The following is a 12963-nucleotide window of genomic DNA, read 5'->3' as shown; positions in this document are numbered from 1 at the left end:
ACTGGAGTCCTGTGTTTTCTTCTCTTGGTTCTCGTTGAATTAAACTGGAGTCACGTGTTCTCTTCTTTTGGTTTTGGTTAAATTAAACTGGAGTCACGTTTTCTCTTCTCTTTGTTCTGGTTAAATTAAACTGAAGGCAAGTGTTCTCTTTTTCTTGGTTCTGATTAAATTAAACTGGAGTCACGCGTTCTCTCCTCGGTGTTCTGGTTTAATTAAACTTGAGTCACGTGTTCTCTTCTCTTGGGTCTTGTTAAATTAAATGGAAGTCAAGTGGACTCTTCTCTTGGTTCTGATTAAATTAAACTGGATTCACGTTTTCTCTTGGTTCTGGTTAAATTAAACTGGAGTCACTTGTTCTCTTCTCTTGGTTCTGGTTAACTTAAACTGGAGTCACGTGTTCTCTTCTCTTGGTTCTGGTTAAATTTAACTGGAGTCACGTGTTCTATTCTCTTGGTTCTCGTTGAATAAAATGGGAGTCACGTGTTCTCTTCTCTTGGTTCTGATTAAATTGAATTGGAGTTACATGTTCTCTTCTCTTGGTTCTGGTTAAATTAAACTGGAGTCACGTGTTCTCTTCTCTTGGTTCTGGTTAAATTAAACTGGAGTCACATGTTCTCTTCTCTTGGTTCTGGTTCAACTAAACAGGAGTTATGTGTTCTCTTCTCTTGGTTCTGGTTAAATTAAACTGGAGTCACTTGTTCTCTTCTCTTGGTTCTGGTTAACTTAAGCTGGAGTGACGTGTTCTCTTCTCTTGGTTCTGGTTAAATTTAACTGGAGTCACGTGTTCTCTTTTCAGGGTTCTGATTAAATTAAACTGGAGTCACGTGTGCTCTTCTCTTTGTTCTGGTTAAATTAAACTGGAGTCACGTGTTCTCCTCTCTTGGTTCTGATTAAATTAAACTGGAGTGGCGTGTTCTCTTCTCTTGGTGCTGGTTAAATTAAACTGGAGTCACGTGTTCTCTTCTCTTGGTTCTGATTAAATTAAACTGGAGTCACGTATTCTCTTCTCTTGGTTCTGGTTAAATTAAACTGGAGTTACGTGTTCTGTTCTCTTGGTTCTTGTTAACCTAAATGGGAGTCATGTGTTCTCCTCTCTTGGTTCTGATTAAATTAAACTGGAGTGGCGTGTTCTCTTCTCTTGGTGCTGGTTAAATTAAACTGCAGTCACGTGTTCTCTTCTCTTGGTTCTGATTAAATTAAGCTGGAGTCACGTGTTCTCTTCTCTTCTTTCTGGTTAATTTAAATTGGAGTCATGTGTTCTCTTCTCCTCGTTCTTTTAAAATGTAACTGGAGTCCTGTGTTTTCTTCTCTTGGTTCTCGTTGAATTAAACCGGAGTCACGTGTTCTCTTCTTTTGGTTTTGGTTAAATTAAACTGGAGTCACGTTTTCTCTTCTCTTTGTTCTGGTTAAATTAAACTGAAGGCAAGTGTTCTCTTTTTCTTGGTTCTGATTAAATTAAACTGGAGTCACGCGTTCTCTCCTCGGTATTCTGGTTTAATTAAACTTGAGTCACGTGTTCTCTTCTCTTGGGTCTTGTTAAATTAAATGGAAGTCAAGTGGACTCTTCTCTTGGTTCTGATTAAATTAAACTGGATTCACGTTTTCTCTTGGTTATGGTTAAATTAAACTGGAGTCACTTGTTCTCTTCTCTTGGTTATGGTTAACTTAAACTGGAGTCACGTGTTCTCTTCTCTTGGTTCTGGTTAAATTTAACTGGAGTCGCGTGTTCTCTTCTCTTGGTTCTGGTTAAATTAAACTGGAGTCACGTGTTCTCTTCTCTTGGTTCTGGTTAAATTAAACTGGAGTCGCGTGTTCTCTGCTCGTGGTTCTGGTTAAATTAAACTGAAGTCAAGTGTTCTCTTTTTCTTGGTTCTGATCAAATTAAACTTGAGTCTCGTATTCTTTTCTCTTGGTTCTGGTTAAATCAAACTGGAGTCACGTGTTCTCATCTCTTGGTTCTGGTTAAATTATACTGGAGTGCTGTGTTCTTTTCTCTTGGTTCTGGTTAAATTAAACTGGAGTCACGTGTTCTCTTCTCTTGGTTCTGATTAAATTAAACTGGAGTCCCGTTTTCTCTTCTCTTTGTTCTGGTTGAATTAAACTGAAGCCAAGTGTTCTCTTTTTCTTGGTTCTGATTAAATTAAACTGGAGTCACGTGTTCTCTCCTCTGTGTTGTGGTTTAATTAAACTTGAGTCACGTGTTCTCTTCTCTTGGTTCTTGTTAAATTAAATGGAAGTCAAGTGGACTCTTCTCTTGGTTCTGATTGAATTAAACTGGATTCACATTTTCTCTTGGTTCTGCTTAAATTAAACTGGAGTCACGTGTTCTCTGCTTGTGGTTCTGGTTGAATTAAACTGAAGTCAAGTGTTCTCTCTTTCTTGGTTCTGATCAAATTAAACTCGAGTCTCGTATTCTTTTCTCTTGGTTCTGGTTAAATCAAACTGGAGTCACGTGTTCTCTTCTCTTGGTTCTGGTTAAATTAAACTGGAGTTACATGTTCTCTTCTCTTGGTTCTGGTTAAATTAAACTGGAGTCACGTGTTCTCTTCTCTTGGTTCTGGTTAAATTAAACTGGAGTCACATGTTCTCTTCTCTTGGTTCTGGTTAAATTAAACTGGAGTCACGTGTTCTCCTCTCTTGGTTCTGATTAAATTAAACTGGAGTCAAGTGTTCTCTTTTTCTTGGTTCTGATCAAATTAAACTTGAGTCTCGTATTCTTTTCTCTTGGTTCTGGTTAAATCAAACTGGAGTCACTTGTTCTCTTCTCTTGGTTCTGGTTAAATTAAACTGGAGTTACGTGTTCTGTTCTCTTGGTTCTTGTTAACCTAAATGGGAGTCATGTGTTCTCCTCTCTTGGTTCTGATTAAATTAAACTGGAGTGGCGTGTTCTCTTCTCTTGGTGCTGGTTAAATTAAACTGGAGTCACGTGTTCTCTTCTCTTGGTTCTGATTAAATTAAACTGGAGTCACGTGTTCTCTTCTCTTGGTTCTGGTTAAATTAAACTGGAGTCATGTGTTCTCTGCTCGTGGTTCTGGTTGAATTAAACTGAAGTCAAGTGTTCTCTTTTTCTTTGTTCTGATCAAATTAAACTCGAGTCTCGTATTCTTTTCTCTTGGTTCTGGTTAAATCAAACTGGAGTCACGTGTTCTCTTCTCTTGGTTCTGGTTAAATTAAACTGGAGTTACATGTTCTCTTCTCTTGGTTCTGGTTAAATTAAACTGGAGTCACGTGTTCTCTTCTCTTGGTTCTGGTTAAATTAAACTGGAGTCACATGTTCTCTTCTCTTGGTTCTGGTTAAATTAAACTGGAGTCACGTGTTCTCTTTTCAGGGTTCTGATTAAATTAAACTGGAGTCACGTGTGCTCTTCTCTTTGTTCTGGTTAAATTAAACTGGAGTCACGTGTTCTCTGCTCGTGGTTCTGGTTAAATTAAACTGAAGTCAAGTGTTCTCTTTTTCTTGGTTCTGATCAAATTAAACTTGAGTCTCGTATTCTTTTCTCTTGGTTCTGGTTAAATCAAACTGGAGTCACTTGTTCTCTTCTCTTGGTTCTGGTTAAATTAAACTGGAGTTACGTGTTCTGTTCTCTTGGTTCTTGTTAACCTAAATGGGAGTCATGTGTTCTCCTCTCTTGGTTCTGATTAAATTAAACTGGAGTGGCGTGTTCTCTTCTCTTGGTGCTGGTTAAATTAAACTGGAGTCACGTGTTCTCTTCTCTTGGTTCTGATTAAATTAAACTGGAGTCACGTGTTCTCTTCTCTTGGTTCTGGTTAAATTAAACTGGAGTCATGTGTTCTCTGCTCGTGGTTCTGGTTGAATTAAACTGAAGTCAAGTGTTCTCTTTTTCTTTGTTCTGATCAAATTAAACTCGAGTCTCGTATTCTTTTCTCTTGGTTCTGGTTAAATCAAACTGGAGTCACGTGTTCTCTTCTCTTGGTTCTGGTTAAATTAAACTGGAGTTACATGTTCTCTTCTCTTGGTTCTGGTTAAATTAAACTGGAGTCACGTGTTCTCTTCTCTTGGTTCTGGTTAAATTAAACTGGAGTCACATGTTCTCTTCTCTTGGTTCTGGTTAAATTAAACTGGAGTCACGTGTTCTCTTTTCAGGGTTCTGATTAAATTAAACTGGAGTCACGTGTGCTCTTCTCTTTGTTCTGGTTAAATTAAACTGGAGTCACGTGTTCTCTGCTCGTGGTTCTGGTTAAATTAAACTGAAGTCAAGTGTTCTCTTTTTCTTGGTTCTTATCAAATTAAACTTGAGTCTCGTATTCTTTTCTCTTTGTTCTGGTTAAATCAAACTGGAGTCACGTGTTCTCTTCTCTTGGTTCTGGTTAAATTAAACTGGAGTCACGTGTTCTCTTCTCTTGGTTCTGGTTAAATTAAACTGGAGTCACATGTTCTATTCTCTTGGTTCTCGTTGAATAAAATGGGAGTCACGTGTTCTCTTCTCTTGGTCCTGATTAAATTAAATTGGAGTTACATGTTCTCTTCTCTTGGTTCTGGTTAGATTAAACCGGAGTCACGTGTTCTCTTCTCTTGGTTTTGGTTAAATTAAACTGGAGTCACATGTTCTCTTCTCTTGGTTCTGGTTAAATTAAACTGGAGTCACGTGTTCTCTGCTCGTGGTTCTGGTTGAATTAAACTGAAGTCAAGTGTTCTCTTTTTCTTGGTTCTGATCAAATTAAACTCGAGTCTCGTATTCTTTTCTCTTGGTTCTGGTTAAATCAAACTGGAGTCACGTGTTCTCTTCTCTTGGTTCTGGTTAAATTAAACTTGAGTTACATGTTCTTTTCTCTTGGTTCTGGTTAAATTAAACTGGAGTCACGTGTTCTCTTCTCTTGGTTCTGGTTAAATTTAACTGGAGTCGCGTGTTCTATTCTCTTGGTTCTCGTTGAATAAAATGGGAGTCACGTGTTCTCTTCTCTTGGTTCTGATTAAATTAAATTGGAGTTACATGTTCTCTTCTCTTGGTTCTGGTTAAATTAAACTGGAGTCACGTGTTTTCTTCTCTTGGTTCTGGTTAAATTAAACTGGAGTCACGTGTTCTCTTCTCTTGGTTCTGGTTAAATTAAACTGGAGTCACGTGTTCTCTGCTCGTGGTTCTGGTTAAATTAAACTGAAGTCAAGTGTTCTCTTTTTCTTGGTTCTGATCAAATTAAACTTGAGTCTCGTATTCTTTTCTCTTGGTTCTGGTTAAATCAAACTGGAGTCACGTGTTCTCTTCTCTTGGTTCTGGTTAAATTATACTGGAGTGGCGTGTTCTTTTCTCTTGGTTCTGGTTAAATTAAACTGGAGTCACGTGTTCTCTTCTCTTGGTTATGATTAAATTAAACTGGAGTCCCGTTTTCTCTTCTCTTTGTTCTGGTTAAATTAACCTGAAGCCAAGTGTTCTCTTTTTCTTGGTTCTGATTAAATGAAACTGGAGTCACGTGTTCTCTCCTCTGTGTTGTGGTTTAATTAAACTTGAGTCACGTGTTCTCTTCTCTTGGTTCTTGTTAAATTAAATGGAAGTCAAGTGGACTCTTCTTTTGGTTCTGATTGAATTAAACTGGATTCACATTTTCTCTTGGTTCTGCTTAAATTAAACTGGAGTCACGTGTTCTCTGCTTGTGGTTCTGGTTGAATTAAACTGAAGTCAAGTGTTCTCTCTTTCTTGGTTCTGATCAAATTAAACTCGAGTCTCGTATTCTTTTCTCTTGGTTCTGGTTAAATCAAACTGGAGTCACGTGTTCTCTTCTCTTGGTTCTGGTTAAATTAAACTGGAGTTACATGTTCTCTTCTCTTGGTTCTGGTTAAATTAAACTGGAGTCACGTGTTCTCTTCTCTTGGTTCTGGTTAAATTAAACTGGAGTCACATGTTCTCTTCTCTTGGTTCTGGTTAAATTAAACTGGAGTTAAGTGTTCTCTGCTCGTGGTTCTGGTTAAATTAAACTGAAGTCAAGTGTTCTCTTTTTCTTGGTTCTGATCAAATTAAACTTGAGTCTCGTATTCTTTTCTCTTGGTTCTGGTTAAATCAAACTGGAGTCACTTGTTCTCTTCTCTTGGTTCTGGTTAAATTAAACTGGAGTTACGTGTTCTGTTCTCTTGGTTCTTGTTAACCTAAATGGGAGTCATGTGTTCTCCTCTCTTGGTTCTGATTAAATTAAACTGGAGTGGCGTGTTCTCTTCTCTTGGTGCTGGTTAAATTAAACTGGAGTCACGTGTTCTCTTCTCTTGGTTCTGATTAAATTAAACTGGAGTCACGTGTTCTCTTCTCTTGGTTCTGGTTAAATTAAACTGGAGTCATGTGTTCTCTGCTCGTGGTTCTGGTTGAATTAAACTGAAGTCAAGTGTTCTTTTTTTCTTTGTTCTGATCAAATTAAACTCGAGTCTCGTATTCTTTTCTCTTGGTTCTGGTTAAATCAAACTGGAGTCACGTGTTCTCTTCTCTTGGTTCTGGTTAAATTAAACTGGAGTTACATGTTCTCTTCTCTTGGTTCTGGTTAAATTAAACTGGAGTCACGTGTTCTCTTCTCTTGGTTCTGGTTAAATTAAACTGGAGTTACATGTTCTCTTCTCTTGGTTCTGGTTAAATTAAAACGGAGTCACGTGTTCTCTTCTCTTGGTTCTGGTTAAATTAAACTGGAGTTACATGTTCTCTTCTCTTGGTTCTGGTTAAATTAAACTGGAGTCACGTGTTCTCTTCTCTTGGTTCTGGTTAAATTAAACTGGAGTCACATGTTCTCTTCTCTTGGTTCTGGTTAAATTAAACTGGAGTCACGTGTTCTCTTTTCAGGGTTCTGATTAAATTAAACTGGAGTCACGTGTGCTCTTCTCTTTGTTCTGGTTAAATTAAACTGGAGTCACGTGTTCTCTGCTCGTGGTTCTGGTTAAATTAAACTGAAGTCAAGTGTTCTCTTTTTCTTGGTTCTTATCAAATTAAACTTGAGTCTCGTATTCTTTTCTCTTTGTTCTGGTTAAATCAAACTGGAGTCACGTGTTCTCTTCTCTTGGTTCTGGTTAAATTAAACTGGAGTCACGTGTTCTCTTCTCTTGGTTCTGGTTAAATTAAACTGGAGTCACATGTTCTATTCTCTTGGTTCTCGTTGAATAAAATGGGAGTCACGTGTTCTCTTCTCTTGGTCCTGATTAAATTAAATTGGAGTTACATGTTCTCTTCTCTTGGTTCTGGTTAGATTAAACCGGAGTCACGTGTTCTCTTCTCTTGGTTTTGGTTAAATTAAACTGGAGTCACATGTTCTCTTCTCTTGGTTCTGGTTAAATTAAACTGGAGTCACGTGTTCTCTGCTCGTGGTTCTGGTTGAATTAAACTGAAGTCAAGTGTTCTCTTTTTCTTGGTTCTGATCAAATTAAACTCGAGTCTCGTATTCTTTTCTCTTGGTTCTGGTTAAATCAAACTGGAGTCACGTGTTCTCTTCTCTTGGTTCTGGTTAAATTAAACTTGAGTTACATGTTCTCTTCTCTTGGTTCTGGTTAAATTAAACTGGAGTTATGTGTTCTCTTCTCTTGGTTCTGGTTAAATTAAACTGGAGTCACATGTTCTCTTCTCTTGGTTCTGGTTAAATTAAACTGGAGTCACGTGTTCTCTGCTCGTGGTTCTGGTTAAATTAAACTGAAGTCAAGTGTTCTCTTTTTCTTGGTTCTGATCAAATTAAACTTGAGTCTCGTATTCTTTTCTCTTGGTTCTGGTTAAATCAAACTGGAGTCACGTGTTTTCTTCTCTTGGTTCTGGTTAAATTATACTGGAGTGGCGTGTTCTTTTCTCTTGGTTCTGGTTAAATTAAACTGGAGTCACGTGTTCTCTTCTCTTGGTTCTGATTAAATTAAACTGGAGTCATGTGTTCTCTTCTCTTCTTTCTGGTTAATTTAAATTAGAGTCATGTGTTCTCTTCTCCTGGTTCTTTTAAAATGTAACTGGAGTCCTGTGTTTTCTTCTCTTGGTTCTCGTTGAAATAAACTGGATTCACATTTTCTCTTGGTTCTGCTTAAATTAAACTGGAGTCACGTGTTCTCTGCTTGTGGTTCTGGTTGAATTAAACTGAAGTCAAGTGTTCTCTCTTTCTTGGTTCTGATCAAATTAAACTCGAGTCTCGTATTCTTTTCTCTTGGTTCTGGTTAAATCAAACTGGAGTCACGTGTTCTCTTCTCTTGGTTCTGGTTAAATTAAACTGGAGTTACATGTTCTCTTCTCTTGGTTCTGGTTAAATTAAACTGGAGTCACGTGTTCTCTTCTCTTGGTTCTGGTTAAATTAAACTGGAGTCACATGTTCTCTTCTCTTGGTTCTGGTTAAATTAAACTGGAGTCAAGTGTTCTCTTTTTCTTGGTTCTGATCAAATTAAACTTGAGTCTCGTATTCTTTTCTCTTTGTTCTGGTTAAATCAAACTGGAGTCACTTGTTCTCTTCTCTTGGTTCTGGTTAAATTAAACTGGAGTTACGTGTTCTGTTCTCTTGGTTCTTGTTAACCTAAAAGGGGGTCATGTGTTCTCCTCTCTTGGTTCTGATTAAATTAAACTGGAGTGGCGTGTTCTCTTCTCTTGGTGCTGGTTAAATTAAACTGGAGTCACGTGTTCTCTTCTCTTGGTTCTGATTAAATTAAACTGGAGTCACGTGTTCTCTTCTCTTGGTTCTGGTTAAATTAAACTGGAGTCATGTGTTCTCTGCTCGTGGTTCTGGTTGAATTAAACTGAAGTCAAGTGTTCTCTTTTTCTTTGTTCTGATCAAATTAAACTCGAGTCTCGTATTCTTTTCTCTTGGTTCTGGTTAAATCAAACTGGAGTCACGTGTTCTCTTCTCTTGGTTCTGGTTAAATTAAACTGGAGTTACATGTTCTCTTCTCTTGGTTCTGGTTAAATTAAACTGGAGTCACGTGTTCTCTTCTCTTGGTTCTGGTTAAATTAAACTGGAGTCACATGTTCTCTTCTCTTGGTTCTGGTTAAATTAAACTGGAGTCACGTGTTCTCTTTTCAGGGTTCTGATTAAATTAAACTGGAGTCACGTGTGCTCTTCTCTTTGTTCTGGTTAAATTAAACTGGAGTCACGTGTTCTCTGCTCGTGGTTCTGGTTAAATTAAACTGAAGTCAAGTGTTCTCTTTTTCTTGGTTCTTATCAAATTAAACTTGAGTCTCGTATTCTTTTCTCTTTGTTCTGGTTAAATCAAACTGGAGTCACGTGTTCTCTTCTCTTGGTTCTGGTTAAATTAAACTGGAGTCACGTGTTCTCTTCTCTTGGTTCTGGTTAAATTAAACTGGAGTCACATGTTCTATTCTCTTGGTTCTCGTTGAATAAAATGGGAGTCACGTGTTCTCTTCTCTTGGTCCTGATTAAATTAAATTGGAGTTACATGTTCTCTTCTCTTGGTTCTGGTTAGATTAAACCGGAGTCACGTGTTCTCTTCTCTTGGTTTTGGTTAAATTAAACTGGAGTCACATGTTCTCTTCTCTTGGTTCTGGTTAAATTAAACTGGAGTCACGTGTTCTCTGCTCGTGGTTCTGGTTGAATTAAACTGAAGTCAAGTGTTCTCTTTTTCTTGGTTCTGATCAAATTAAACTCGAGTCTCGTATTCTTTTCTCTTGGTTCTGGTTAAATCAAACTGGAGTCACGTGTTCTCTTCTCTTGGTTCTGGTTAAATTAAACTTGAGTTACATGTTCTCTTCTCTTGGTTCTGGTTAAATTAAACTGGAGTCACGTGTTCTCTTCTCTTGGTTCTGGTTAAATTAAACTGGAGTCACATGTTCTCTTCTCTTGGTTCTGGTTAAATTAAACTGGAGTCACGTGTTCTCTGCTCGTGGTTCTGGTTAAATTAAACTGAAGTCAAGTGTTCTCTTTTTCTTGGTTCTGATCAAATTAAACTTGAGTCTCGTATTCTTTTCTCTTGGTTCTGGTTAAATCAAACTGGAGTCACGTGTTTTCTTCTCTTGGTTCTGGTTAAATTATACTGGAGTGGCGTGTTCTTTTCTCTTGGTTCCGGTTAAATTAAACTGGAGTCACGTGTTCTCTTCTCTTGGTTCTGATTAAATTAAACTGGAGTCATGTGTTCTCTTCTCTTCTTTCTGGTTAATTTAAATTAGAGTCATGTGTTCTCTTCTCCTGGTTCTTTTAAAATGTAACTGGAGTCCTGTGTTTTCTTCTCTTGGTTCTCGTTGAAATAAACTGGAGTCACATGTTCTCTTCTCTTGGTTCTGGTTAAATTAAACTGGAGTCACGTGTTCTCTTCTCTTGGTTCTGGTTAAATTAAACTGGGGTCACATGTTCTCTTCTCTTGGTTCTGGTTAAATTAAACTGGAGTCACATGTTCTCTGCTCGTGGTTCTGGTTAAATTAAACTGAAGTCACGTGTTCTCTTTTTCTTGGTTCTGATCAAATTAACTTGAGTCTCGTATTCTTTTCTCTTGGTTCTGGTTAAATCAAACTGGAGTCACGTGTTCTCTTCTCTTGGTTCTGGTTAAATTATACTGGAGTGGCGTGTTCTTTTCTCTTGGTTCTGGTTAAATTAAACTGGAGTCACGTGTTCTCTTCTCTTGGTTCTGATTAAATTAAACTGGAGTCCCGTTTTCTCTTCTCTTTGTTCTGGTTAAATTAAACTGAAGCCAAGTGTTCTCTTTTTCTTGGTTCTGATTAAATTAAACTGGAGTCACGTGTTCTCTCCTCTGTGTTGTGGTTTAATTAAACTTGAGTCACGTGTTCTCTTCTCTTGGTTCTTGTTAAATTAAATGGAAGTCAAGTGGACTCTTCTCTTGGTTCTGATTGAATTAAACTGGATTCACATTTTCTCTTGGTTATGGTTAAATTAAACTGGAGTCACGTGTTCTCTTCTCTTGGTTCTGGTTAAATTAAACTGGAGTCCCATGTTCTATTCTCTTGGTTCTCGTTGAATAAAATGGGAGTCACGTGTTCTCTTCTCTTGGTTCTGATTAAATTAAATTGGAGTTACATGTTCTCTTCTCTTGGTTCTGGTTAAATTAAACCGGAGTCACGTGTTCTCTTCTCTTGGTTCTGGTTAAATTAAACTGGAGTCACGTGTTCTCTGCTTGTGGTTCTGGTTGAATTAAACTGAAGTCAAGTGTTCTCTTTTTCTTGGTTCTGATCAAATTAAACTGGAGTCACGTGTTCTCTTCTCTTGGTTCTGGTTAAATTAAACTGGAGTCACGTGTTCTCTTCTCTTGGTTCTTGTTAAATTAAATGGAAGTCAAGTGGACTCTTCTCTTGGTTCTGATTGAATTAAACTGGATTCACATTTTCTCTTGGTTATGGTTAAATTAAACTGGAGTCACTTGTTCTCTTCTCTTGGTTCTGGTTAAATTAAACTGGAGTCAGGTGGTCTCTTGGTTTAGGTGAAATTAAACTGGAGTTACATGTTTTCTTCTCTTGGTTCTGGTTAAATTAAACTGGAGTCACGTGTTCTCTTCTCTTGATTCTGGTTAAATTAAACTGGAGTCACATGTTCTATTCTCTTGGTTCTCGTTGAATAAAATGGGAGTCACGTGTTTTCTTCTCTTGGTTCTGATTAAATTAAATTGGAGTCACATGTTCTCTTCTCTTGGTTCTGGTTAAATTAAACTGGAGTCACGTGTTCTCTTCTCTTGGTTCTGATCAAATTAAACTTGAGTCTCGTATTCTTTTCTCTTGGTTCTGGTTAAATTAAACTGGAGTCACGTGTTCTCTCCTCGGTGTTCTGATTAAATTAAATTGGAGACACGTGTTCTCTTCTCTTGGTTCTGAATAAATTAAACTGGAGTCACGTGTTCTATTCTCTTGGTTCTGGTTCAACGAAACAGGAGTTATGTGTTCTCTTCTCTTTGTTCTGGTTAAATTAAACTGGAGTCACTTGTTCTCTTCTCTTGGTTCTGGTTAAATTAAACTGGAGTCACTTCAAAAAAAAGCAAACCAAATATAGAATATAATATATTTATTAATCATTTCATACAAAATGGTTATGACAAAAGATTATTGACATACAAATAATGCTGTCAGTTAACTATGTAACATTGGAGGATTAGATGACAATTTACCAACATACCTTTGAACCTGACTTTTCCATCTCGAAAAGCTTATAGAATTGCCTGTCTTGTGACTTGGGCAAAATAAATCAGCCTTGTTCACACTCTTGACACAGGCCACTATACTACAGGGGTAGGATCACATGATCTGTTCAACTGAGGATGGAGGTGATTTTACCAGAGGAGGCCAGCATCACGAAGAGCTGACTTAGGTAAAATAAATCATTTCGTAAATAAAAAAAACTTTTTAGTCATTAGTTTAAGAAGGTGTAATACATTACTCATTACTCATTTCAAAAGTAATATTATTACTTTGCTCATGACTCAATGAGAAAAGTAACTTGTGACACAACTCTTTACTCTTACTCATATTACTTTCCGTTACTCCTGAAAAAAAGTCCAAGATCATGTCCTGGTTGTCCTGAAAATAAACTGTTACGGTCTTTGAACAAGCTAAAGATCTGCCTGTATGCTGTGATATTTGAGGCTTGAAGGCAAGAAGTTACCTGACTGAGGCTACTAACTAAGCTGATAGTAAGATTGAAAAACACTTCACTAAAAGTACATGCGTCTTTCAGAGCGCTGCCAAATTGTATTTAATAATTATTAACCTGACGAGATACGCAACAAACTGCGGCATCTCCTGAATATATATATATATATATATATATACATTACTATGGTATACTCTCTGTCTGTATCAGTCATGTCTCATCAATGCATGTTACTAATTCAACTTCTTCCCCGGAGTTGTTTGTGCTTCGTCTCTCAGGTCTCTGTTGAACGTGGTGGTGCCTGCTGCCGTGGTCCTGCATGGCGCTTCCTGCTGATATTATTACTATTACTCATATATACTATCATTAGTTTTATAAATTATAACATTTGTATCCATAAAAAAATCAATATCTCATTGTATCACAGCTGTTATTACAACTACTCATCATTGATCATATTTACCACCATAATTA

The sequence above is a fragment of the Echiichthys vipera genome (genome assembly GCF_963691815.1).
Source record: "Echiichthys vipera genome assembly, chromosome: 20".
In the NCBI taxonomy this organism is placed as follows: Eukaryota; Metazoa; Chordata; class Actinopteri; order Perciformes; family Trachinidae; genus Echiichthys; species Echiichthys vipera.
Note: the sequence above shows the minus strand (reverse complement) of the source record.